This window comes from Agelaius tricolor, unplaced genomic scaffold (assembly GCF_023055355.1).
Source record: "Agelaius tricolor isolate 1412-34295 unplaced genomic scaffold, bAgeTri1.0.p SCAF_17, whole genome shotgun sequence".
Taxonomy (NCBI): domain Eukaryota; kingdom Metazoa; phylum Chordata; class Aves; order Passeriformes; family Icteridae; genus Agelaius; species Agelaius tricolor.
The window spans coordinates 9,875,955-9,902,083 of NW_027269277.1; the positions used below are offsets into that span (position 1 = coordinate 9,875,955).

The 26,129-nt window shown below is 41.3% G+C and overlaps 1 protein-coding gene across 6 annotated transcripts in view; it reads left to right on the forward strand.

The window, feature by feature from the left end:
- The first annotated feature begins 638 nt into the window (after positions 1-638).
- The window catches only part of STAG2 (STAG2 cohesin complex component), a 73,044-nt gene continuing 47,553 nt past the window's right edge, over positions 639-26,129 (forward strand). For 5 of the 6 annotated variants that reach the window (XM_071442419.1, XM_071442416.1, XM_071442418.1 and 2 more), the window contains exon 1: positions 639-874. The gene's annotated coding sequence lies outside the window, so the exon portion shown is untranslated. Of the gene's footprint in view, positions 875-1,882; positions 2,162-26,129 lie in introns of those variants that run through there. The other variant, XM_071442417.1, reaches the window with a different exon arrangement.

Sequence of the window (26,129 nt, forward strand, 5' to 3'; positions counted from 1 at the left end):
TCTGGTTACTTTAAGAATTCTGCACTGCTTGTATGGATCGCTTTAGGTTCACATAATCCTCATGCAGGGAGAATTAAGGAATCCCACAAACGCTCATTGAACTGGGAGCACACGGGGCGATGGGCAGAAGCAGAACGCATTTCTGGAGAACGCTGAGTCCACGGGAGCTGCCAGCGGTGCCAGCAGCCCTGGTTGCCGTGCTCGTCCTGCAGTGCCCGAGATAAGGCACCCGGCCCCTGCGAGGGAACCGCGCGTTTATCTCCCGGGCCAGAGCTCCCTCCGGCCCAGCCCCGCTTCCCGCGGCACAGCGCGGGGGGCGAGCAGGACCCTGCGGCATCGGCTCCGCGGGGCACTTCCGTGAGGCCCAGCTTTGCCTCGGCCGGACAATTACATCCAATTACTGCAGGGTTACAGCAGCAAAGCCCGTGCCTGCGTGCGGCCGGGCGCGTCCCGCGGGCTGGCCCCGTGTCCGAGCGGCCGCTCCTTTTTAGGCCGCGCCGGGCCCCTCTGCCGAGCCCAACCCGGGCCCGCCCCGAGCATGCGCCGCACCTTGTTTACCCCGCTCGGCGCGGTGCTGCCGCGGGCGGCCGGCAGGTGTCGCCCCACGCCCAGGAGAGCGGGCCCCGCTGGGCGGCCGCCAGGTGGCGCCTGCGCCCTCCATTCGCCCGCGAGCCGCCGAGCAGCGAACACCCCAAACAATCCCCAGCGCCGCCGCCAAATTAAATAACCCCGACCCGCCCGCGCCCCGCGCCCCCTCCGCGCCCACAGCCCGGCACCGGCCGGGACGGGCGCGCAGCCGGCGAGCCGCGCCGGGGATACGGGAGCGGAGCTGCGCGCCGGGGCCTCCTCGCTGCCTACGCCGACACTGGGCAAGGTAAGTTAGAAAATGGCGGCGAAGCTTCTGGAAGTTTGGCGGGGGGACACGGGATCGCGGAGCGCGGCGGCGATGAGAGGCCGGGCCAGGGCCCGCGGCGCCCGGGCCCGCACGGGGCGCCAGGCCGGCTAGCCGCGGGGACTGCGCGCAGCCAAGATGGAGGACGGCGGGGCCGAGCCGCGAAAACACTCCAGCCCCCCGCTTCCCCACCCCCCGTTCCCGGCGCGCCGCGGCGGGGAGGGGGGAGGTGAGCGGAGCACGAGTGAGGGAGCGAGAGGGCGCCGAAAGCGGCCCCCCTGCCCGCCCCGGCCCCCTTCCTCCTCCCCAGAGCCGGCCGCGGGCAGGCCGGGCCCGGCGCTCGGCGAGCTAAAATGGAGAACCGCCTTCTCCTCCTCCTCCTCCTCCCCCCTTCTGCCGAGCCGAGCAGGGGCTGCCGGCAAGATGGAGGACTCGGGCATTGTGTGCGTGGGGTGTGTGTGCGGGCGAGCCGGGCCGGGCCGGGCCGCTCGGGTGGGCAAGCCAGGGGGATGGGGTCGGGGCCCGAGCCGCGCTCGGGGGGAGCGCTGGGCCGCGCAGAGAAAATGGTGGGGCTGCTGCCGGTGCCCCGGGGTCGAATGTCGGGGGAGGCCGCGGGCAGGGGACTCGCACCCCTGACAGCGCTCCCTTCCCCCTGCTCCCCGCTGCCCAGCAGCCGAGTTCTTCCTTCCAGCCCGCTCCCGGCGGGTTCCCCGCGCAGGGAAGTGCCGAGGGATCGGGGTTTGTCTCCTCAGTCTCTTCCCAGAGCTGGGGAACTCTGGCTGCCCTTCCCCGTGGTTGCATAGGAGGGCTGGCGGAAGCGGGGCTCCTTCGGCCCAAGTGAGGACGTAGGTAGGGACTGACCTGCACCTTCCCCCCCCCGCCTCCATTCGCTGCCCCCCCGCCCCGGCGCCCAGCTCGGCGAAGGCCTTTGTGGGTCGAGTTTTCCCCTCCGAGTGACTTTGGCCGAGCTCCTCGGCTGCTGTCCGCTAAGAGGAAGAGTTGTGGCAGTTTCCGTTCGGCTTCCTTTATTTTTTTTATAAAGAAAGGGCGCTTGCCAACTTGTGCCGGGGACGCCCGATGCCGGGAGCCGCGTGTTGCTGGAACCCCGCTGGGCTCTCGCCGGCCCCGGTGGGGGAGGGGGGCAGGAGGAGGAGGAGGAGGAAGGAGAATGCTTCTTACTGGGGGGTTTTGGCGCCACTTTTGTTTTAGATAGTGCTCCTCTGCCCCCTCCTCCTCGGCACGCACTGAACTGAGCTGAACCCTGCCCAGGTAGGAAACGAGCGCTTTCCTGGTGTTTCTCTTTTCTGGGCGCTTATTTTTTCTACACGGATTTAAAAAATTAATATATATATATAGATATACGTGTAGATATAAATAGTTGCTGCGGTTAGGGACGGAGGGACAGAGGAGTGAGCGGCCGCAGATGGCTGGGCTGGGAGGCCCTGTTTTCCGGGAATTCCTCTCCCTGCCCGAGCGCATCCCTTGGTGCTGGGCGTGCTGGCCTTGGGGGCCCGCACCGCTGTGCTCCCGGCCGCGCTGCCTCCATGCCTTCCTCTGTTCTGCTAGCGTTGTATAATCCGTCTACCCCGTGGAAATCCGGGACCCACCGACCTCAATTTTTTTTTTGCCCCTCTCTCCTCGCCCCCGCGAGCGGGCGTGGAAGCGATCGGGCTCTTCTGTCGCTGCTTTTATTTATTTATTGTACTGCCCGGGCCCGGCTCTCCTTTCTTGTGTTCCCACGGGATGCGGCGTTAGGAGGTGACACAAAGTTTCGATCACCGCCGAGTCCGGTGTTCTAGTTACTGAGGGGGAGTGTGTGGCTGGTTGTTTAGTTTGGTGTTGGGTTTTCTTGTTTTTTGTTTGTTTAGGGTTTTTTTTCCGTTTGTTTTATTTTTTAATTACTTTTTGGCAGCCCGGGTAGCGCTGCTGCCCCCCCCGCCTGCCCTCTCTGCCCGCGCTCGAAAGCTCTCCCTTCCCGTTCGCTCCCCGAGCCACACCCTGGCGTGTCCGGTCTCCCGAGGCGCCCGAGCCGCCGGTGTGACCCCGCGTTGTCGCTGCGCGGCCCGGGGCCGCCGCCCGGCGCGGTTGCGGGGGGGCCGTGCCGGCGCGGCCCGGGCGGGCGGGCGGTTGCCCAAGTGCGTCACGGCGGCCCCGCCGGGCCTGCTCGCCGCGCCTCGGGCCGCGCCCGCCGCCCATTGGCCGCCGCCGCGCGGGAGGCGGCCGCTTCCTCCGCGCCCGGCCGGGCCCCTCCGCTCCGCTCCCCGTCCCGCTGGCGCGGCTCGCCGGGCTGCTGGGAGGGAACCGCAGGAAAACGCCTTTTGGATCGCTTCTCTGGAAGCCTTTGCACGACCGCTTTCGGGCTCTCTGGGAGTTCTGTTGAATCCTGTGTTAAATGACCAAGATTGAGAGTTCCTAGGGTTTCCTACGGAGAGGGGTTGTTCTCCAAGAATAAGTCTCCCTGTTAAGTCTCCCTGTTAACTCTTGGCAGTTCCGTCTCCATTTGTGATTGATTACTTCTTTCTCGTTTGTAGTGCTTGCCCATTCGACGCAACTTTTTCTGTTTTTCATGGTCTCTTTTCTTTAAATCAGTAGTCTATTTATTATTATTCCTGGAGTATTTATCTGGTGTTGAACTCTCCCAAGACTTATCCATGTGCAGGCTGGCTGATTGTGTGCAGAGAAATAAATACCACGAGTGTTTGTGCAATTGACCATCATTAATCTCTGTCATCTTGGTATCACTTGTTCATTATCCTCAACTCATAATTTTGTGGATCTGTCTTCCTGGTGATCAGTCACAAACTCAATACCACAGATCTGGTATAGGGCTCGTTATTGGGTAACATAGTTTGTTTTCTTTTATGGCACAATAACAGTTTCATTGCTAAATGAAACAAGGTGTGAGAAATGCATTGCTTTTAACATTAACATGAATATTTTTTGCTGCTGAACGCCCTGGAGGTGAACGGGCTGGAATCCCCACACTGTTCTGCTTAATCAAAGACTAAAAAAACTTCAAAGTTATACAAAGGAGAAAAATATTGATTGAATCTCATCTCTGACATATAGATCTTGCTATGTAACTCATATGGCTCGTGTTGGTCCTTGACAAAACCAGTGACATTTCATTGTGTTGTCTACAGGTGGGCTTTGTGCAACCTGTGACACAACACCCTGAATTTCTGTTGCTGTTGTTTGTATTAAGTTAGCTGTGGTAAACTTAAAGTTGGCTGTTGTATAAGCTTAAATTCAACCAACCAAAAAACCCACAGGCATGGAACTGGGAGATAGGAGAAACTTTAATTTTTCTGTGATGCTTCCTAGCCTTCAGATAACTTCCAAGTTATTACTTAGGCCAGTTATGCTTTTGGAGCTTTTTCATACATCTACAGTTTCAAGAAGATAATGCTGAATAAAGTCAATAACCAATGTAAGGATTTGTTAAACTTGTATTTAAGAAGTTAAGGTAAAATTTGTGTACAGGTCTCATCTTTTAGATATAAAGTCTTGATGTTTTGCGACTGAAAACAAATTAATTTGAGTTGATTTAAATCAAGGATTCTGTGATATTTGAATATATCTTTAAAAAACTGGGCTCTGTGAAGTGACAAAAAATTGCTATTTCATAGCTTATTTAAATACTTAGTTTAAAAATGCATTATGTTACTTGAATAGCATTCATTTTATAAATTGGACTATTCAGTTAGGTGGTTGGTAATCTAACTTAGATTCCATAAATATATCACATTTGAACTTTACATGATCAAGTCTTTAAACATTTGGAGTGAAATAATTTCCACTTGGAAGGAGTGTAAATAGAATTGTCAGTTAAATACTCTCTAGGTTTATTTCATCCCAGTATAACTTACCAACAGTAACTGAATTATAAAAAAATAAAGTAATGTAGACAGCTTCTCTTGAATATTACATGCTACTGCATTCTCCTGTAGAAAATAGCTGCAGGCAACAAACCACTTGAAAGTTCCTGCTCTTGGTGGTGGGAGCAACTGTGTTAGACTTAGTTAAGTCATGAAATGATGTTGGCACATCAAAGCTTTATAAACTTTTTAAAATTAGATTGCTCTTTGTCACTTATGGCTCAAATTTAGAATGATTCCAGAATCCTCATTTGTCATTTTCATTTGTGGTCTTACTGTCTCAGTTGTTTTGCTGCAGGCAAATATTTTAGGAGAGATGAGCTTTTCTGAGACTTGTGTGCCAGTAAAAACAGGTTGTATGTTTTACAGAAACCTGAAATTCTTCAGTTGATTATTTTCACCAAATGAATCCCAGAAAATAAGCAAATATTTCTGCTTGTTACTTGTGCTTGTTGGTTATGGTACTGGAATTCAGTGTTTTGTCAGATGAGACAAGGTTTCCAACTTAGTGGGATCTCTTCCTACAGTGGCCATTTCTTCTCTGACTGATTTGAAAACTTAGAAGAATATTGTAGGTGTGAACTTCCAAAATGGTACTGTTGGGTTTTGGTGGTGGATGTTGTTTTGTTTTGTGTTGTTTGTTTGTTCCTCCTTTTTCCTCTTTTCTTTTTTTCGATGTGTGCAATTAAGAAAACATACTGGATAGAGGAATATGTTGTCGATGTGGTCTCTGTCAGGGAGATGTGAGAATTTCCAAGAGCATCATCTGGTTCAGTACTTGTTTTGTCATGGAAAGAAGTGATTGATAGCAGCCAGCAACATACCAGTTTAATACTCTTAAATAAAAGCTTTGCTCTCTTTCTCGGCATCACTTACAACATTCATATTCTGAAAGCTTCATCTTATATGAGGATCATTGACAAGAAGAGAGTGATAATCTAGTCCTTGGGAAACAGAGGTGAGCGGGCAATTGGAGTTTTAGGTAGGAAAAAAAGCTTGCACACAGCAAATATATTGAGGAATGGAAAGAGCTCTTTTTCACGTGCATCTCAAGAACTTAAATGGTGACATACCCTGTAGCTGTAGTTTCGATTCAGTGCCGTCCAGCGTTTTAGGTGATCTCCCTTTAAACTCAAAGGCTGAGTACAAACGGGAGTTCCTCAAGGTCCCGCAGTTCCTGGGTCATTGGCACCGGCAGTCGTGCGGCGTGGGCTGTTCCGGGGCTCCTTTTGCCTCCTGCCGCTGCCGTCCTTTGGCCCCGCGCAGAGGTGGAGCGGAACGGGCCGCGGGCGGAGGAACCGCCTGGTCCGGAGCGGGAGCCCCCCCGGCCGGCCGGGACCGGGCTCGGGGCGTGCCGGGCTGGCGGGGGTGCAGCGGCCGCCCCCGGTCCCCAGGGGGCGCCCCGGCGGCGGGGCCCGCACGGGGAGGGGGCGCGGGGGGCGGGAGCGCCTTGGGTCACCCTGGCCCTGTCACATCTGCGAACTGCAGCTCTCGGGGCAGCGTTCGTTCGCCTAAAGGCTGCTCTGAACAGTACACCAGTGAAGCTCTTCCGCTCAGTGAACAGGTTTTGTGTTTGGAGATTGGTACAGTGACTTCAGTGGGCTTTTTATATTAGAAAAAAATCTGCTTTCAAAAAGTTCTGCATCTTTGTAGTTTAAGGGTAATAAGCCTTGAGATCTGATGTGACTTTTGACAAGGTATTATTTATTTATTTAAGTATTTATTTAAGAGTATTTATTTAAGAGTGACGTAGCAAAAACTCATTTTGAGAGCACAAGGTTAAAATTGTAGTTTTAATCCTATGCTGTTTTAACTAGAATTTATTTTCATTAAATATTCTCATCTTGAAGTTCATAAAAATCTGGTGAAGTTGGAAATTATTTTTTTTGTGAGAATAAATACAAAGTAAGGGAAATATCTGAAGGTGACCCTCATTTAGATCATCACAGATAATTGTAGGACTGGTGTTGGTTTGTTGAAGTTGGGAAGCTTGTATCAAGAAAGATGTTTCAGTGTTTGGGGTATCAACACATAAACTGTGGGTCTTTTTCTATATCTTGTCAGTTTGATGGCTGAGATCACTGAGACTAGACCAGAATTCTAGATTTAATGGGTTATGCCATTCCATTATTTCACAGAATACTCAATCAGTTTTTAGTATTTCTGTATTTCCAAGTTTTCCACTGTTTAATTTTCCTAGATCTGTGAGATCTTGGGTAGAGAAGAGGGAAAGGGAAACCTTTCACAACATTTTCTGAGATCTGGCACCCAATTTTGGAGATAGGAATGTGGGAAAATTTGATCACCCAGGGTACCCCTGTGGCTTTCATGTGGCACCTGGGTTTTCCTAGCCTTTACTGGCTACAGATTTGCATGGAGGAGCCTAGGACCAGTCTCTATTTAAACCTGTTTATGCCAATTTGAGTCAGAAATGAAGGACAGGTAGGACTCGATTTGTGTGCAGCTATCTCTTGTGTTGAGGGAAAATAATTCAGTGGTCTGGTAGCTGCTTTGTCCATGTATATACTTCATTGTTGTCTATTCTGCACATTTTTTACTTGAGTAGCTAGCTATGATTTCTGCCTTTGGAAGGCTTATTTTTGTAAAAGAATATGATCAGAAGAGGGAGTAGATGTAAGAAGATTGGCATATATAGCAGGGTAGTTTGTGATCTGTGATTGAGAGGCTGATCACAATACCTACCCAAAAAAGTATCTGAGAACATGTGTTGGTTGGTTATGGGTTTCTTTGTGAAATTTTTTTTGGTAGGTAGGTGAATGGTTTATTTTCTTATGGCTCTGAATTTAATGGCTTATTAGTCCTGCCCTTACACAACATTATATGCATTTTACTTTTCTATGCTTTATATCAGTAAATGTTAGTTATTATATTGGAGCAAAGGAATATGTGTGACACTAGAAATCATTTTGTTTCCTGCAGCAGGTTTTTGTTACTGCTTCTGTATAGCTCTAGAGAGGAAAGTATTTTTGTATCTGTTCAAGGGTTGATAGAACAAGCTGATGACTTCTGCTTGTGTTTTGAAAAAGGTTTCAAAAGGTGCCTATTGCCATGTAATGGATCTCTCTGCAGTGGTTTAGATTTAGAAGAATTATAGCTGAAATTTTAGGGTTTCCTATTAACAAAATAATGAATCTGAATATAATGACATTTCAGAAAAGACAAAATATTCCTGAAACTAGTGACTATTTAAAAAAGTAACAACTTAGGTATGCATATTTTATTTAGTTGTGGTTGCATTCCAAATCTGGCTTTGGAGTTGCTGCAAAGCTTTGGTGAGATGCTGCTTAGCTTGTGGCCCGTGGGTGAGAGCTGTGGGTGATGTGGAGGACACCTGACCCTACCTGCAGGCTCCATCAGCTTTCTCCCTGCTCCAGTGGTGCCTCAGTCCCTCAGTGCAGGCCCCGTGTGCTGAGCAGTGCCCGATGCTGCTGGGAGGGTGTGTGCTGTGCTTGGTGAGGTCACACAGCAAAGAGGACTTCATGCAGGTATTTTCCTATTGCTTAGGCCATGGGAACTGACTGCAAAGAGGTGGGCATTGTTGATGGGGAGTAATGTTGCAGTTCTTGGTTGTGGCTGGATTGCAGTTTTTTACTGAAAAAAGGATTTCAGCCTCAGTTTTAAGGCCTTCCTTGCAGCATCCTATCTGGGTAAAAGAAAATTGACTTCTACTTTGTTTACAAATAAAAATAAGCTGTACAAGCTAAGGCTTTTTCAGTCTTTCATGTTATTACCTGTTATTCCTTTATGTAAAACTTTTGGTTCATCCCTTAATAAGAATCAACAGAAAATTTGGACAATATCAAGTCTTAGTAAGCAGATAATAAGCAAGTGATATAATTGGTTGGTTTTTTTTTTTCTTTTTTGGTCAGAGTATAATGTTCTGGCAAGGAGAGTTCCTTATAAGTAGAGTTTGTATGGAGTAAGGATGTGAATATTGAAGGTCTGTATTTTTTCATCTCTTACTTTTTTAATGTGCTGTGGGTATTTGAATGTATAGATTACTGAAGTACCAAAAATCCCCAATGTAAGTCATAAATATGAGGAACACAGCTTCATAATTAATGCATGCATTTGAGGTGTCTGGTTTTCAATTTGAAGGTGACTGACTGACAGGAATCCTGGAATAAGACATTTTTTATAATTATGGATGTGGTGGTGAACTAATTTAATTTGTGTAAGATGGTGGTGCATCCTGACCACTGGCCATTTCACTTCTGATTTTCTTAGAAACAGAGGACTGATTATGATGATGTTCTTTCCAAGGAAGGAAACTGGGAAGGATTGATCAAGCCTTTTTTTTCAAAGCAAGAATGACCAGTGGCTACAGTCTGTATATCATGTGGCAGAGCTGTGCTTGCAGCAGGGAAATAGAGAATTGATACATTATGTTTTGATTTAGGGTAAAGAATACAATTTAAATATATTTGAACAAGAAAGACGATCATATTAATAATTTAAGATTAACATAAGAATTTGTAAAACATGGCTGGTTTGTACTATTTGGGGATGGGAGCAGTATCCTTGCAGGGAAGGTCCAGTTTGTTGGTGTGTGGCTATGTACTATTTTTGTTGTTTCTTATGTAGCTGTTTGGACAACTGTATCCAAAATGCTTTCTTTTAACACCACATGAAATAAAGCTTTGTGTAATGAATGCACAGTTGCTTCCTAGAAGTGATGCCACAATGAAAAAATTGCATTCTTGGTCCCAGAATTGCTTAGGTGGGAATGGAGCCCCGGAGGTCTGATCCAGCCTTCTCCTTAAATCTTGTCCTGTAAGGCCACTGAGTTCTGAATGTCTCAGAGGATGAGGTTAAGTTTCCTCAATGTCTCTGGCAATCTTTTAGGCTGTTCCTATTGGATGTTTCTTCTTTATTTCAGATTGTAAAGTTATCTAAAATTCCTGAGAAGATTCATGTTTTTCACCCCCAGTATATGTTTAGAAAGTATCCTTTGATGTGGGAGGATTGGAACTCTAATGTCCTGATTTAGAGCTGGTGATAGATTTTGCTGGGAATTTTAGAAGAAGAGTCAGGTGAATGGCTACTGAATGGCTTTTTGGTACCTACTTTTCCCTCTTTTTCCATGTGCTCTATTTATCCTTCTTCTGTCTGTGTTTAGGCTTCACTTACTCTGTCTGACAAAGTCTTGCAAATAAAACTTCCTTTCCTGAGCATTTACCTGTTCACTTAAGTGCCATTCCTACACTAATCAAAATGATTCTTCTTGCAGTTTTCATATTTAAGCAGTGATATTTTTATTCCTTCTCATAAGTATTATTTCTAGAGATCTACAGTTCATTTGAAACTATGGTAACCAGAAAGGAAAGCTGCACAAGTATCTCTCTTGGATCTGTGGCATAGGTCTGTTGTTACTTGCCTAATAAACAATTGACTAAAGAAAGGTGAAACTGGCTTTTGCATGTTGATTTATCAAATGTAGAAATGGTTTAACAAGGCAAATGCTTCAATAACACTGGAAAATGTTTGGGTTTTCTTCCCCACTCAAGTACATTTATTTTCAATATTCTACATTTAAGCTGTTCTTGTTTTATTAAGTGTCCTTCCCTTCAACTAGTTTTGATAAGTTCTGTTTTCAAAACTGATACATATTAGTATTTGATTAATTTAAAAATGTTTATCAATTAAAAGGTATTGCTGATGCAGTGACATATTTATTGTATTACCACTCTGCTATGAAACAAACCAGAATTTGTACACATGAGCTGTACAGATGAGATGTGACTTGACAGTTGAAATATAATTTTTAAAAAATCAGCTTTTAGGAATTTTATTTATCTTGCTGCATTGCATTGTCTCTGTTATACTGCTCAATTTCTATTTGGCAAAACAGTGATTTTATTAAAGTTAGCTTAGAGCCTCAGAGCAGTACTTAGTGCTAAGTAGAAATTTTCAAAGGTGGCAAGACAGATTGTTTACATCAATATGATATAAAAATGTCAAAAACATTTTTAGACACTTTCAGTTCAATAGCATTGGATAAAAGAAAATACAGAAAGTCATCCTCTTCATGTACAGTAGGGTACTCATTAAGATTCTTCCTATTCCCCCCAAATGCTGTAACAGTCTCTGTAAAATTGAATTCTCAAGGGTTTCCTTTTTGTGCCAAGAGGCTGTAAACTGCAAAGCATACCTTGCATTCAAAACTGGTTAGAGAAGTTTTGTTTACAAGAGAGGATTTATGCATTATTGCAAGAGCCTACAAATGGGTTTGGTCTTCCCCTATCTCCAGTGAAGGGAAGATGGAAAAATTCAGATGGTTCTTTTGGATGCATGATTGACTCAATGTTCCTGGGAACTTGGGAATTTAAGAAACTTACTGAAGTTTTTCAGTTCCTTTACAATAAGCATTATCTATTAGTGTGTAAGGAGTTAAGCATCCTGGGAGAGGAAATGGGATTACTATGATAAAGGAAAATAGAGCAAGAAAGATAGGAAAGGTAGGAATGTGGAAGAAAATGGGGATGAATACTAGAGCCATTTCAAAAGTACCTTGTGTGTCCAGTTCTATCATCTTCTCTTTTTTATTCTGTTGTGGAATATGCTGGCATTGAGTTATTAGATACATACAGTACAAGTAAATGCTTCAATGTAAAAACTTAATCTTGGAATACATTGCCAGATGTGGAAAGGTGCAGATGTTTGTTTTGAATGTTTAATTTTTGAATGCCAAACTATCAAACATTTAAAGGCTTTTTCAATGGGATTTGGAGGGAGAACTCAAACTGGCAATCTGTTGAAAACAGTTTTTTCTGTCAGGGTAGTTGGTGGAGAGACTAGTTACTTCATTGATATGAAAGAACAGAATTGAGCAGTTATGTAACTAGGTAATTTTTCAAGATAACGTCACGTGCAGAGTTTCCTCTCTCATTCATAGTGTTCTTCCTTCCACACTTGTTCACTTCAAGCTACTGAAGATGAGCCTTCCCATTCACAGGGCAGTTCCATGAGTAGGTGCTGCTGCTGGGTGGTTCTCTCTCTGTGTCCTGATCCCCTGCTCTATTGTAGCCTTGTGCCTGTGTTTTATGGCCACTTGAGCCCTACAGGTGAACTGGTTTAAGGAGCTAGATTCTGAAAAAAAGTATTTTTCTGTGGGTTAAATTCCTCTGAAGTCAAATGTGTGCTGCTTCTGCATGAAAGAGGATATTGCAGCTTTTGGCTGGTAAGAATACAGAAATACTCAGTATTTCAGTAGTTGAAGTGCTTTATCACTTACCTTGTTCAACAGTAGTAGCAATCTCTTCTGTTACTGTAGAGCCAGGAAAAGGAAACTTTATTCCTGCTGTCATCTACTTTTCCACCTGGTCTTACTCATAAAAACCAGGCTGGCATGCCAATTGCAAAAGTAGCTCTCTAATCTCTGCAGTGATCTCCATTTTATCTTTTTTTTCTTCCCCTGAACTGTTGCAAAGTCTGTCACAGATCAATTAGAACTCCGCAAGGAAATTCAGGACTGTGGTTGATTTACATTAATTTATGCCGGCAGGAGGACGATGTACATTTTTTCTCTGGTTTCAGTCTGTGTGCTGGTTAGAAGTTGTGCAGGTGTTACTGGGAATAAGATGGAAGGGCTAAGAGAAGATTTTAAGAACAGTTGCAGAAGATTTTTCTTGCAGCTTTGGCATGGTTAATCAGATGCTGTTGTAAAAACCCTGCTAGACCTCCTCCTTCAGCTGGATGCTTACCAGCCTGCTGTGGTTAGATCTTATTATGAGCCTTTGCACTCTTGAGTTTTCTGTGGTTCCTGGAAGCTGCAGTGCCAGTTCTATACATGAGGTCTGGCTTTGGCCTGTTCACAGAGCATGGACCATGCTCTGCAATGCTCTGAAGTCCCATCCCTCCTAGCTTTAGAGATTTTTGGGGCATCCTGAGGCTACAGGATGGTCTTATCTCAAAGAGCACCTGATAATTAAATCAGACATACCCTTTTTTAATCTTGTAAAGTAATAATATTGTCCTTCAGAAATATTGCAAAATGCCTGAACATGCTCTGTGCCTCTCCTCTTTACCTCCCTTTTGGCACAATTTAGACCATTTTGTTTTCTTCCATTCTTGGAAGAAAGCTTGTAGAGTGTTTTTTGCAGCATGGGATCCTAGCTAAGAAGGTGCTGGCTTTCTTTACATGTTTGGGAAGAACTTTGCTCTTGAATGATCAGAAGCTAATACATTGTGATTCATTGCCTAAATCCTCACCATTTTAGATTTTAAATCTGGGAAAACTAGTCTGCTCTAGACAGAACTGTGATGTATTGAAAATAAGATTCTATAAGAAAATCAAACTGACACCTACATTGTAGGCTGACTTTGCTTTGTGAAGTTGTAATCTGGTCAGGAATACTAGGCAACAGGAAAGTCATATTTACAAGATGTTTGGAGTTCTGCAGATCATTTCAGGTTGTACAGAGGATTAGAGAGATGTGGGTTGTTCAGCATGCGTTTATATAAGCTGTGTTGGAACAGGAGTTTCTTTTTTGGTGTTGGAATTTGTAGCAGGCAGTGGGCATTGGTTCTCCCCAGTTTTGCAGGTGCTCCTTAGAAGGGCTGTTGTGAATATAGCTGCAGTTGCCTGAGCTCTCTGTTTCTCCTTACTGCTGTTGAAATGTTTCTGTGGGACTTCCCTGCTTGGAAGCTTGCCAGAATGAGTGTGTGGGAAGACTTAATACTGGCTACTTACATAGCATTTTGTATGTTCAAACTCTTCTGCAAATATTAACTAATCTTGATTTAACATTTGAGCCTAATTTCTGTCAGTATAAATCAATAACAGGCTGTTATGACCCCTATTTTTTTATGTCAAATGAACAAAATACTGTAACTAGAATAGTAAGAATAATCTGTATCATCTCATTAACATAGCATTTTTTGTCACTGTACCCTTCTGGTTTCACGTGGTGTAGAGAAGAGTTACTGATGGAGTGCAGTGCTGCTCTTCAGGAGGTCTCTGCATTGTAGGATGCTGACTGTGGGAAGGAATCGCATTGTGTTCATTTTGTGTGTGGTATTTCAAGCTCTTCTGTGTTGGTTTTTGTTTCTGCAGTATTAAGGTTTATTTCTTTCCAGTCTGGGGAGCTGTAGCATATTCATAACAAGTAATGCTGTGAGAATAATGTTCATTCTGAGCTTGCTGCTTAAGAGCTATCATTCATCTAAAAATGTATAGTTAGGTTGAAAATTCCTGTAAAAGTTACTAAGGTTTACCCTACTTGTGTTTTGGCACTGTAAATGCCAGTTTTCAGTTAACTGGTATTTATTAAATGGAACTGCTATGACAAATTCATTAAGCTGGTAGTGTTTTAATTACTGTAAGGTTCTTGCAGCACCAAACCTAAAGCAGCTGGGGATGTTTTTATTGGAGTCCCATATTTTACTTTGAAAATTACTGTCACATTGTTTTTTGTGGATGCTGTTGATCAGCTCTAAATGACTACTGTGATGTAGGGAATTGTTTTGCTGCAGCAGTGTATAAAATATCAGCATATGGATTTCAAACAGATTTATAATTAATAAAAATGTCCCTTCTGAGTGGCAGTTTTTGCAGATAGTTTGTTTTAGTTTATGTTAGCCGGATTTTCTACAGCTTCTTTTTATTTTGAAGAGATAATAAAATAGTTTTCTTCATGTAATTTACAACTGTAGTTTGCATGAAGTGATAAATGTGTGTTTTTGCCATTTGGATTGGATATGTTTTCATGTTAAACATCCTTTTAAAATGTGGCCTCAATTCTGGCTTAAGTGTTAAGATTTTGTCATTCCAGTTTTGCTTTGTGAGTTAAACATGAAATAGGTTTATACAGTGAATTGCATGCTGGAAAGAGAGTGGATTAATAGGAGGAAATATTGAGGTCAGGGTCCTTAGCATAGGTGTGGTAGTGTGCTAAACCAGCTCCTTTTTTGCACCACAGCTGGCCTGGACACTCTGCCATTGTATTGGGTTCCATCTTGGAGACACTCAATGAAGTGGTGGATTGGGTTTATTTGTCTTAAACTTTTAACAGAGAATTTAAAGAGAAATTTCCTAAGTTAGTGAAAATTTTCTTTTCATTTGTAATAGCATTATTTGTAGAAACTACACAGATCAATGAAGAAAATAATTGGAATGAGAACTAGTTCTCATTACATACTCATGGAGTATTGAACTACTCAGTGGTGAGTGCTGTCTGTGTTGGAATAAAGCTGCTCCTGGCTTTGCATGGACAAATGGTAGATTCTGATCATATCTCATGTGTTGAAGTAACTTTGTAGTAGTAATGGAGTAGAGAACCTAGATGAGACCACTTCAGGTTGTACTTGGTAAAATGAGTTAGTGGTTCATTTTTCTGCAGGAATTAAACAATTTCCTATTTCTGTCACATTTCTGCTGCTTTCATTGCCATTTTATGTAGGCTTTAGGCAAAGGTGGTCAACTGTTGGCTTATCAGAACATTGAATTTATTCAGACAGCACAAACCAGAGCGAGTTAAGAATTTTCATTACTGTGGGAAAAACAGCATGTGGGGCCAGGCTTTTCTGTTTCATAGCTGGCTAGGTAACACTTGGTACAGGCCCTTGGGTGTTGTACTAAATATTCCTCATGGTGCCATGGCCAGAGAGAGTAGGCTGGATTTGGAGCAGGGTATGGCAACTTCTAAAGCAGTTGTAGCTACCAGAACAGAACAGACATCTCTGTTTGCTTTTGATGGAATTGGACAGTTGATTTTGTCTGCCATAGTGTCTCACTGACTTTCAAAAGAGCTGTTCTGCACCAGCCACAGGACTCTTTTGTTGAGCCAGCTCAGCTTATTAAACTGTTGGAAAGCTAATTTATTTGAAAAGAAATTAATAGATTGTTGCTCAACAAAGAGTATGACAAGTGCCCTTGACTATGAAGTATAGCCAGAAGTAAGTGCAAGAAGGGGGCAGTGGGACAGCTCTTTTTTCCAGTAGCAACTCATCTATTTTATTGTATTATCAAGCTACTATGATTATTGTTTGTAGTTTTGTTCATTATTTAGCAAAAAAGAGGATAGTTAAAGCAATCTCTTCAAATACTGGTATAAATGTTGAATCACTTAGTTGATAAGTGAAAGGAATAACAGAATAAAATTTGAAATAACTAGATTTTGGCCAAATTGTTACTGTTGAACAGCTTCCTTTGCTGCAGGTCAGTGGCAAGTTGAGAAGGTGTAGAAAAGGCAAAGATTGTGAAATAGGGAGGTAAGTGGGAATGGTGGAAATGCTTAAGTTGTAGACTGCATTTTGTATAATATGTTTTATATTCTCAGTATTCAATAATAATGGTGTAAAGCCTTTTAACTGCTGGAGGGCATGATGGTTTAAAATTTTTACATTTGGTAGCTTCTGTACAAAATACTTAATAACAATACATAACAATTTAGAGTTGAAGGGTTTGTTTCATAGGTCATATATTGGACTTGTGTACTACAGTATCATAGAACATAGTCATGAGTCTTAGAATCATGGGGATATCTGTGTTACTTCTATTTAAGTGGTTCTCTGGAGCCACTAATCTGGGAATATACTGTAGTCCAAATGAAATGGAGGAGGATTCTTCACGTGTTTTGGGGAACCTGTAAATGGCTGAATTAATCCGTTAGATATCAAACAGTATAAGCTGCATATTGCTGTAAAATCACTGCTGTTGTGGGCATCATGCAAAACTTTAATTATTGCAATTGTCACATCCTGAAATAGTATATTGTAGCGAATCAGAAGTTTTTATCTTCTATGGTAATAAACAACAAGCAAAAAAGTTACTTAAAAATGTGTTTCACCCGTGTTGTTACTAAATCCTCAAATCTTGAGAAAGTGATGCTAAGGAATGTCTGTCTATGGATATACATGGAATGAGTTCAAAAGGAGAACAAAATAGGTTGTTTATGTTAAGAGAAACATGAATGGCTGAGAAATAGAGTTGCCAAAAGTGATAAGAAAACACTGGTTTAGACTATTTTAATGATAAAGTATAATGATAAATCAGCATTGAAGAAGACGCAGACTCATGGCAGTAAGGAGTGTCTTTAAGGAAAATGTAGTTGGGCATATACTACATTATTTTGGTTTGTTTTAGTCTATATTTGTTCTACTGGACAAATAAGGTGTTTACTTTTGGAGATACTTGGTCCTACTCTTATAAGTTAAGGTTTCTATTTCAAAAATACTATTGTATTTTAATTCTTTAGTGACTTTTGAAGCTGTGTTCTCTACGTGTCTTCTCTTTCTGCATTCTTGACATCTTTTCCTCCAAAGCACAAAATTCAACTGGTACTATGTAAAGGAAGGGTTTCCATTGTCTGTAATACTGCTTTTACTATTGCTTCAGACTTTTTAAAATTATAAAATAATTAACTATCATATTTAGTGCCCACCTCTTGTGCTTAAGGCCTGGCAGCACTCTTAAGTGTCAGTAAATCAAAAATGCCACACCTACATGTTAGGAAGATGCTGACTTATTCTTCCTACGCTGACTTCTTCTTCCTGTTGGTAAAATCAGTCTGTAATCCAGCAGGTTTAATGATGGATCACATATCTTCTCTCCAGGACAGGTCTGGTTAATGCAGAATTGCAGAAATGTGGTTGTGGGCCTCAGTCTTAGGGACATCAGGGTTTTGTGAGTGTGTGATCTGGTACTGGTTTGTACTTGTCCAGGTATAAACACTTGTGGTATCACTGTCAAAGGACTCCTGGGTGTGCTTGTGTGTCTTGTTGGCACAGAAGGCAGATGCTCATGCAGAAGCCTGGAAGATGGTGTGATTGAAGTGTCATGCTGCAATTTTTGACTGTCTTGTAAATTAATCTGTGTTCAGACTCCTTGGTGGCTCAGTTTTGGAGTGAGATGGTTTTTGTTCAGAAAATGCTGTGCAGTAGCTTGGAACAGGCTGGATGATTGTTCCCCTGAGTGCTGTTGCTTGGGGACTGTGGATGTTGACACTAGAGGTGGGCATACCTGTTGTGTGCATTGTCTCCTTGTATTGCATCATGGGGTACAAAATGAAATTCATAGGTTGTATTGTTGTTGAACTTCCTAATAACTGTGAAGTGTTACTAGACTACTAAACTGCTCTTCATTGAGAGCTTAATTAAAACAAAGACAAAAGATACTACAGAAAAGCCTAATTTTACTTAAAGAATACTAATTTTACTTAATAAATACTGAAATATATGGTAGGTAAATACAGTCCATTTAATAATGGCAGAATATTGATCTTCTGATCATAATTTGGTAGCAGTTACTTTCCTGAAGTAATTCTTTACCATACCATTTTAATTTTTTCCTCCTGCTCGCTCATTCCTGCCCCCAGATATTTAGGTTTATGATTAGCATCTGTCATTTAACACTGTTAACTCCTCTGTCTTCTGGAATTCTCTGCAAGACACGGTAGTGCTGCCCTATTTAATTGCATTAAATTTTTTTCTTGCATTGATGTTTGCTAATTCATCTCATGAGGTAAGTGGTCTTTGGAGTAACAAGTAGGAAGGGGGGAGTTGTCAGTAATGGAGATGAAGGCTAATGGGTGCACATCAACCACTGCCACTGACAAGGCATAAGAACTCTACCAGGACCTTTTAAAAAAATCTGCTAAACCAGAGGAAATGTAAGGGGCACCCTGGGGCTTTGGGGACCTGTTCATTGCTATGGAATAGACTTGATCACTTAATACCAGTTAGGGCAAAAGACTGGAAAGGGAGAAATAAAGTATTTTCCCTGATTTGGTCACTCATAATTCTTTAGCTAGGTGTGCAGTTTCCTGTGCAGTGTTACAAAGGATTTTTAAATTTTTTTTAAGAAAACATTTTAGGCTTCTACAGATAAGCCTACCTGTAAGATTGTGAAGGCCCACAATCTTCTTAGTCATGAATTCAAGTTCATAAAGCAGTCCTTGAACTTAAATTTTGTTTTGTTCTTGTATATATTGATGGAGAGGGTGAAAAGCAAACACTTTCAAAGCAACAGCTTTAGTTGAAATTATTCATTACTTTGCAGTGAGAAGTGCAGAATTGTACTCATTAATAAATGTTTGTAAGAAATTTTCAGGTCATAACATTCTCTTTTTTTTTTAAGTGCATACTGCTTCTGATCTAACTCGGGTGTGTAATAATGTGTGCTACATAAACTGGGCTGTGAAAACCCAAGCTTAGAAAAGTGATTGTTGGAGCCCCAAATGAACAGGCAAGCAGGTGGATTGCTGAGCTCTTGAGGGAAGTGGGGTTTGTTGGGGCTAAGTCAGATGGGCACTGCAGCCCTTGCAAAGCTAAGGGAAGAATTTAAAAGGAAGGTGTGAGCTTTGGTGGTCTCACTCTTTCCTTTATATGATTTTAGTGATGGAAGCCTGAAATGTTATAGCTCATCTCAGTTTCAATTTTTTAACTTTGGGGTAGCCTAAAACCCCCAGGTAGACTGACCATAGTGGAGAGTCATGCAGCTCCTTATGCTTTGACCAACCATGTTTAACTTGGTGCAATATACCTTGCTTAAAGGTCCGTTGTAAAACTCACATCCTGCTAAAAAATCCTCCAGTTTCTTGTCAGTAGCATTTATACTGCACTTGTGTCCAGCTGTGGAGGAAAAAAAAATTGCATGCACTGGGTGCTGGGTGCTTTTTCACATACATGAATAGTGTGTGAGATTCAGGAGGTAGCCACTAGAAGATTCCATAGTATTTTTCACAATTTTGTGCCTTAAATATAAAAAAAAAATTGTTGTCTTACAGCATTTATTGAGAACACTTGTGTCAACCTTTTGGCTTTTTCAGGGAGCAATACAAGATTGCCTTGTCTGAAGGGTGACTGTTAGGTTAACAGCCTGTTTTAAGGACTGAGCTTATATAGTTAAAAAGCTGCCTTTTTAAAAAATAATGGTTACATATTTGCAAATATTTATGGGGGCAATATTTTTGAATTTATACACTTTCTCCAAGTGGATTTCCCTGAACATCATTCTCCTTGTGGCATTAGAACCACCAGTGATGGGTTTATAATTGGACTGCCCATATTCCATGCAATTGTAGGATTTTAATTAGGGAATTGCAGAAGCCTTCCAGGAGTTCATAGCAGTTGTCACATGTTAAAATGAGACTTAAAATTTTTGTGAGAATGCCTGGTTCTTGATTTTCTTCTGATGGATAAGAGATCTTAAAGGAGACTGTGCTACAAGGATGGATAAATAGGCATGCAAGTGTGAGTGCTGTCTATATGCTAATGTTCAAGAAGGTTTTGAAGAACTAGATATCATCTGTTACAATGTCTTTTTTTCTTGCTCCTCACATGAAAATACAGTCAGCACTGGAGCAGCCAAAGCAAAAAAAAAAATTGTCTACTATAAAATGGCTGAGGTAAGATTAGAAAGATGAATACTTTTTATTCCAGGTTTATAGTTTTGTTCAGGCTTTTTGTGTTCATTTTTTTTTTTTGGCTTTCGAACTGTTTCATTGGAGCACAGATAATCTGTGTCTGGTGTCACTTATGAAAGTTTGAGAGGTTTGTTTCACATGACTGGAAAATAATGAATTATAATTGTATCAGTTTTTCTTTAAAAACTACTCTTCATGAGTAATTTGGTCTGGATTAAAAATACTCAGATACCAGTATTTCCTGTGAAAGAGGAGAATTTTGTCAATTGTGGCTCAACAAAGATTTTTAGTAGTAAGTTCCCTCCACTCATGACAAAATGTTTGTGTATCCCTCCTTTACTGTGACTGAGGGACTGGAACACTGCAGTAGTGCTGTTTGATATTTGTGGCTTTGAGCTGAGAAGGTAACCAAGTCATGTGTTTGTTCACTTCTTATGTTTGTTCACTTTTTATTCCCTCCCTGGCAGTGGGGGGGCATTGCTACCTGGGTATGCATCCCTGTTATTGATGCTGCTTCAATCAACCACAAGCAGCTTCAAGAGAACATCTTGAAGACATATTGTTTCCTTGGGGATTTCCTGCACTTGCAGCCTCACACCTCTGATCCTGCTGCTTACAGAATATGATTAGCAGCCATTAGGGCTGAATATTTAAACGTGGTCACTACAAAGTGTTTCCCTTCTCATGTCTGATTTTTTTGTTATTGTTTTTCATCATTAAAGATCTCTCTCCAGTCTGTTTAGTTTTTGTGGACTTTTTCCATGTGATGTTTCTCCTGTATTCATTGTTCCAGTATGAGTTCTGTCTACTACTTATTCTTGCTGACAGACGTGCTGATAGATTTTTACAAAATGAATTTCTATACAAAATGCATTTTCTTCATTTTCCTGAGGAAGATAAAAGTTCTTTTTTTCTAGTCATCAATTAATCTGTAGATGCTTTATATTCTTTCTAACCCCTGACCCCCTGTTCACCTTGTGTGCTCCAGAAAACAAAAAAAAAATCACATAAAAATGTTTAGGTTTTGCCATCATGTTGCCTATATGAGAACTGCTGAGAAGTAGTATGTCATTGCACATTAGAGACTGTGTGATATAGAAAGCATCAAATGGTATTTTTACCTGGATAGTTTAATTTTTTTTGGTTGGTTTTGTTTGTTCCAGCACACCATACGGTCATACTTAGTTTACATTACACTTGTGCGGGAGAGGCACATGTTTTAAATCATCTAATGTATTAGTAAATAATAAAAAAGATTTGTTTACTGTGTTATTTTAATGTGGATTTGGGGAATGGTAAGTATTAACACTTGTATTTTGTCTTTTAGTTTCAGAATAGGGAATTGTCATAGTGCATGTACCCTGATGTGTTAATTGGTGAGAGATGTGGTTTAAATAGGCAGCCAGGGCACTTCTTTGTCTTCTCTCCCCTGCAAATATTAGCTGCAATTTTGAACATTGTTTTGGTAAAGGGGAAACATTTAATAGCATAATTTTATGCCAGTGCTTGAGGGTTGTAGATATTGCAGTCCAGCAAGTACTCAGAGATTCCTTGAGCTGGGAATTGCTGCATGTGTTGCTCCAAGGTTGTATCTCAGATGTGAAGTGAAATGCTTGATGACATAAATGAATTGCTTGATGAGCACTTTGTTTTCTTCAGTTATTGGAGGACATGAAAATACTTTGGTATCTGCTTCTGGAAATAGTGTTCGACAATTGTCTTTTTCTCTTCAAATTGATGTTTTTCTTTCTATTTAAACTAAGGGTATTAATTCTTGGGAAAGTCAGGTTGTTGATATTGTTAAGATTCTCAATTTATACTGTGCAGTGCTTAACATATCAATTGAAGCAACTTTAATTTTCTCCATTAAATGTTCTTTTGGGGGGCTTTAGGGGATTGTGATTGCCATTCTAAAATGTGTATATTCAGGTTGGGCTGTAATACAGAATTAAATACAGAAATACTGTAATGTAAAGAATGATTCACTTTTTCTTGCTGCAGAATGTATTCTGGTAGTCTGTAATCATTATACAATTCTTTTGCTTGGAAGGAAGAGATGTGTATTTGTGTATGGTACAGAGAGTCCTGAGGACATTCTGTTGGTCCTAAAAGGGTAAGGTATCCTTTGTGGACTGGATTTTTTTGTAGTCATAAAATGCCAGAATTATTTGCTTAATTATGTCCTAGGTGTTAAGAGCTTTATGCATTTGTTTGTGAGAAAGCTGTGTGAACAACAATTTTGATGGAGTACTATTTTTAGATATTGCTACAAGAGTGAAAAGGCTTATTTAGAGCTTGTCACTGGTGATATGTTTACTGTGTGTAAATGCAGTACTAATATCTGATATCTAAATTTTAACACTTGCTATGCTGTCTTGTTCTTATTAACATACATGGATGTTAATTGGAGTTAATTGCCTTGGAGACCTATGCAGATTTCTGTAAATTAAATGATATCTCTGGGCCTTGCAAAGCTTTTTTTCATTTCTCAGATGGTGTTTGTGTGCTGTGATTTTCTTTGGCTGTTGAACAGCTGTGACTTTCCCATTCTCACGCTTTAGTCTTTCAACTACTCCAGCTGTGTCCTTAGACCTTTCCTTACCAGTAAGTGAAGTTCAGGAGGAGCTAATTGCTGCTTGTTTGGGGCCTTCATCCATCTTCCCTGACCTTTGCAGAGGTTCGGTGCTGCTGCCTGGCTCCCTCTGTGCTGGGCTCTGTTCTTACCTTTGTTCCTTCCCTGCAGCTAACACTTGCACAACAGGAATTTTACTACTTTGTGGCCTAGCAGGTCTATCTTGCTATGATCAGCTGCAAGAAGTGCTTACATACCTTTCTGGTGGTTTTTTCCTTCTACCTTGTTTTCTTAGTATACTGTGTATTATACCAGGATCTGCAGTTCTGGGATAGTTTTGCACTTAGCATACCAAGTCTTAAGTTAATTCACATAGTAATAAAATTTATGTTCTGTAATTAATTTTTTTGGCAGGCATCTGTTTCACAGTAATGAATTGGTAGCAGTTCCTAAAATGTCTGTTGACTGTCTAGAGAATTGTAGGAAAGTTGGCATTTAAAAATGTTTCTCATAACTGAAAGAAGTGGGCAGCTTTGTCTTAACCCATCTTTTCTCAGAAAAAGTTCAAAAACTTCCAACTGAAATCTCTCTATCTAAATTTTAAAGAACAGGATGTTGTTTTTGTCTTGGTCTCTGAATTTAAAGGATAGTTACTTTCCCTTAATCTCAAAAACACCCTGAAATAAAAATCATATACTAAGGATAGAGATAGCAGTTGTGTTTCTTAAAAAAAAAACACAAAAAAAACCAAACCTAAAATCTGCTAAAGAAAAGCCCAATTTAACATTGTGTTATCCATTATCACTATTATCTGCAACACTTAACAGCAGTTGAAAACTGTGGCTCTGATTGTAGATTCACTTTAGGTTGCTTGCAAGACTAAATTTGTAGCATTTAATGATCTAGGATTTTCATACCCTAGGGCAAGATTATAGTAAGTGGAGGTCAAGCTGAACAACTGCCAGACCTGATTTACACTCGGATAAAAATGTTCTTGTCTAACAATTAGATTGAATGATATTACCTCTTCTTAACTTCTGCTGGAAATTGTTCTATACTGTTTCAAGACCAAGGCAGTCAGATGCCCAGAAAGCATCCTCTGCATGGAATATAGTCTTGGAATCACAGAGGATCCAGGTATTTGCATCAATGGCCCCTGCCACGTGTATTGTGGGGGATAGGAAACTTACTGCAAACAGAATCTGATTTATATACATTATATATAAATATATATTTATATATAACATTTATATATAACTCTTCTTAATGTTATGTCCATGTGTAGGCAATGGTCAGTGATGCTGAAATAGGGAGAAGAAAAATCTTGGAAAGATGTAACTTTTGGTTATTGATGTTTGAGTCTTCTCAGACATACCTGCTGAGTGTGTTTCAATAAGGTTTGTACAGTTACTCCTCCAGAGCAGGTGATTGACCAGTAACCGATGTTTTGACACTTGTGTAATAGATCATAACCAAAACAATGAGAGTTTTCTAATATATGTTAGGTGAGCAATTAAACCATACTCTGAAACATTAAAAGTGATTACATTTAGGTAATGTGGGCAACCTAAAGGAGAGATGGTGAATACATTTCAAGTGGAGCATTGTGTTGCTGTAACTAGACATTGTGTAGCTACTTTGTCAGGTGATACTAACTTCAGTGGAATGCCTGTGTTGAATTCCATTTCTGTTGAAACAAGATATTACACTTGTAATCCTGATTAGTGGTACAACAGCATGAGAATCCTATACTGCTGATTTATTGCCACAGCAGTTCTAAACAGTAAGTGACTTTTTGAGTAAGAACACAAAGTTGGCAGTTTGCATTAGTAATGTAAAGAGATTACTGTAGTGTAGTAGTAGAACAAGCTCATTGTTCATCCACTGTTTTTGAAATTGGTGCCTGGGGCATTAAAATGATGACCTGAAAAAATTTGCTACTTGATGATACTGAAGCGTACTAGGTTATTTTCTGTATACAGGTATGTAAACATGCATGAATCCTAATCCAGTTACCGAATTTTAAATATCTTCCCTTTTCCCATAATATATAGCCCAACCCTGTGTTGACAAACTGCATGTAATTAGGTTTTCTTTTGTAAGCAAATCATATTTCAGGAGCTCTGAACTTGTTGTAAGTAGTAAATGCCTTTGCAGAATCTTACCTCGTTAAAAAGTTATTTGCCATTAGGTGTTATGATTTGATGTAACAATCCTGAGTGGTGATCACAGATTTCTGGTAGAAGTAATTGGAGAAGCAAATCTGTTAGACATGAGTAAGAGCAGAGCCTGCTGAGTTCAACACGGGAGTAATAAATTATATCATTGATGGTAACTAATTAAGTCAAAGAAACACCGCTCTTGAGTAGGTATCTAGGAGAACTGAATAACTTAATATGAGGGATTCAACAAGATTGAAATTCCATTTCAGAAAATTAAATATGTGTTTAGAGAAAATGTATTGAGTTATTTCAGCATTGCATCAGTGTACAACATAAAATGGAGTAGAAAGATCAAAGCACTCTGCAAGAGGTATTGCCTATTTTAAAAAATCCCTCTTCTGTCCACCTGTTCAAAATACTTGGAATTTTGGTTTACTGAGATATGTCAGAGAATGAGAGTTTAAAAACTCAACATGTAACAGTATGTTGTGTTCTCAGTTGCTGAGTTACCTGTTTCTGATTTGAGTGTGGGGAGGTGGAGGGCAGGTATTTGGTACAAAACAGAGAACCCTGTGCTAGGAGTAGGAATGCAGATCATTGCAGAACAGCAGCAATTGTTGGGGAAGACATGGTGAGAGATACAGCACTTGCATTCTGGCCATTCTTGTTCTAATAATTAGAGGTAATTGCAAACTGATAAGGTAAATATTATCATAAACTGAAAACCACAAGAAGAAGACACAGTTCAAATAAATTAAAAGCAGAAACTATGGTGAACAAAGTATCTTTCCATGCAGTTGTTGGACAACTATAGATTTGTTAGTTGTCCTCTGGTGGCTTTCTCTGTGGCAGTTGACTTTTCCATCCCTCTGTCAGAGGTTACCCCCCATACCCTCCCAGCAGGATGGGATTTGTCAGCTCTTCAGTCTTCTCTGTTTGCAAGTTCAGAATATTAGCTTTAATTGTCACTGCAGATGAATTGCCATCAATAGATCTGACTGTATGCCAGAGCATACAAAATGGTTTCTTTAGGTTTTTTTGAGTTGGGTTGGTGGGGTTTTTTGGGGTGATATTTTTGTTTGGTTTTTTTTTCTTCTCCAGTGGAATGGTAATTATCAGTCTAGTAAAGTTCTCCCCCCAAGCTCCTCCCCTCCCCAAAAGCATCCTGATAAGGATCCTAGAAGATTGGTCAGCATTAACTGTGTCTGAATTTGCCACACAAAATCGTGATTATGAAAC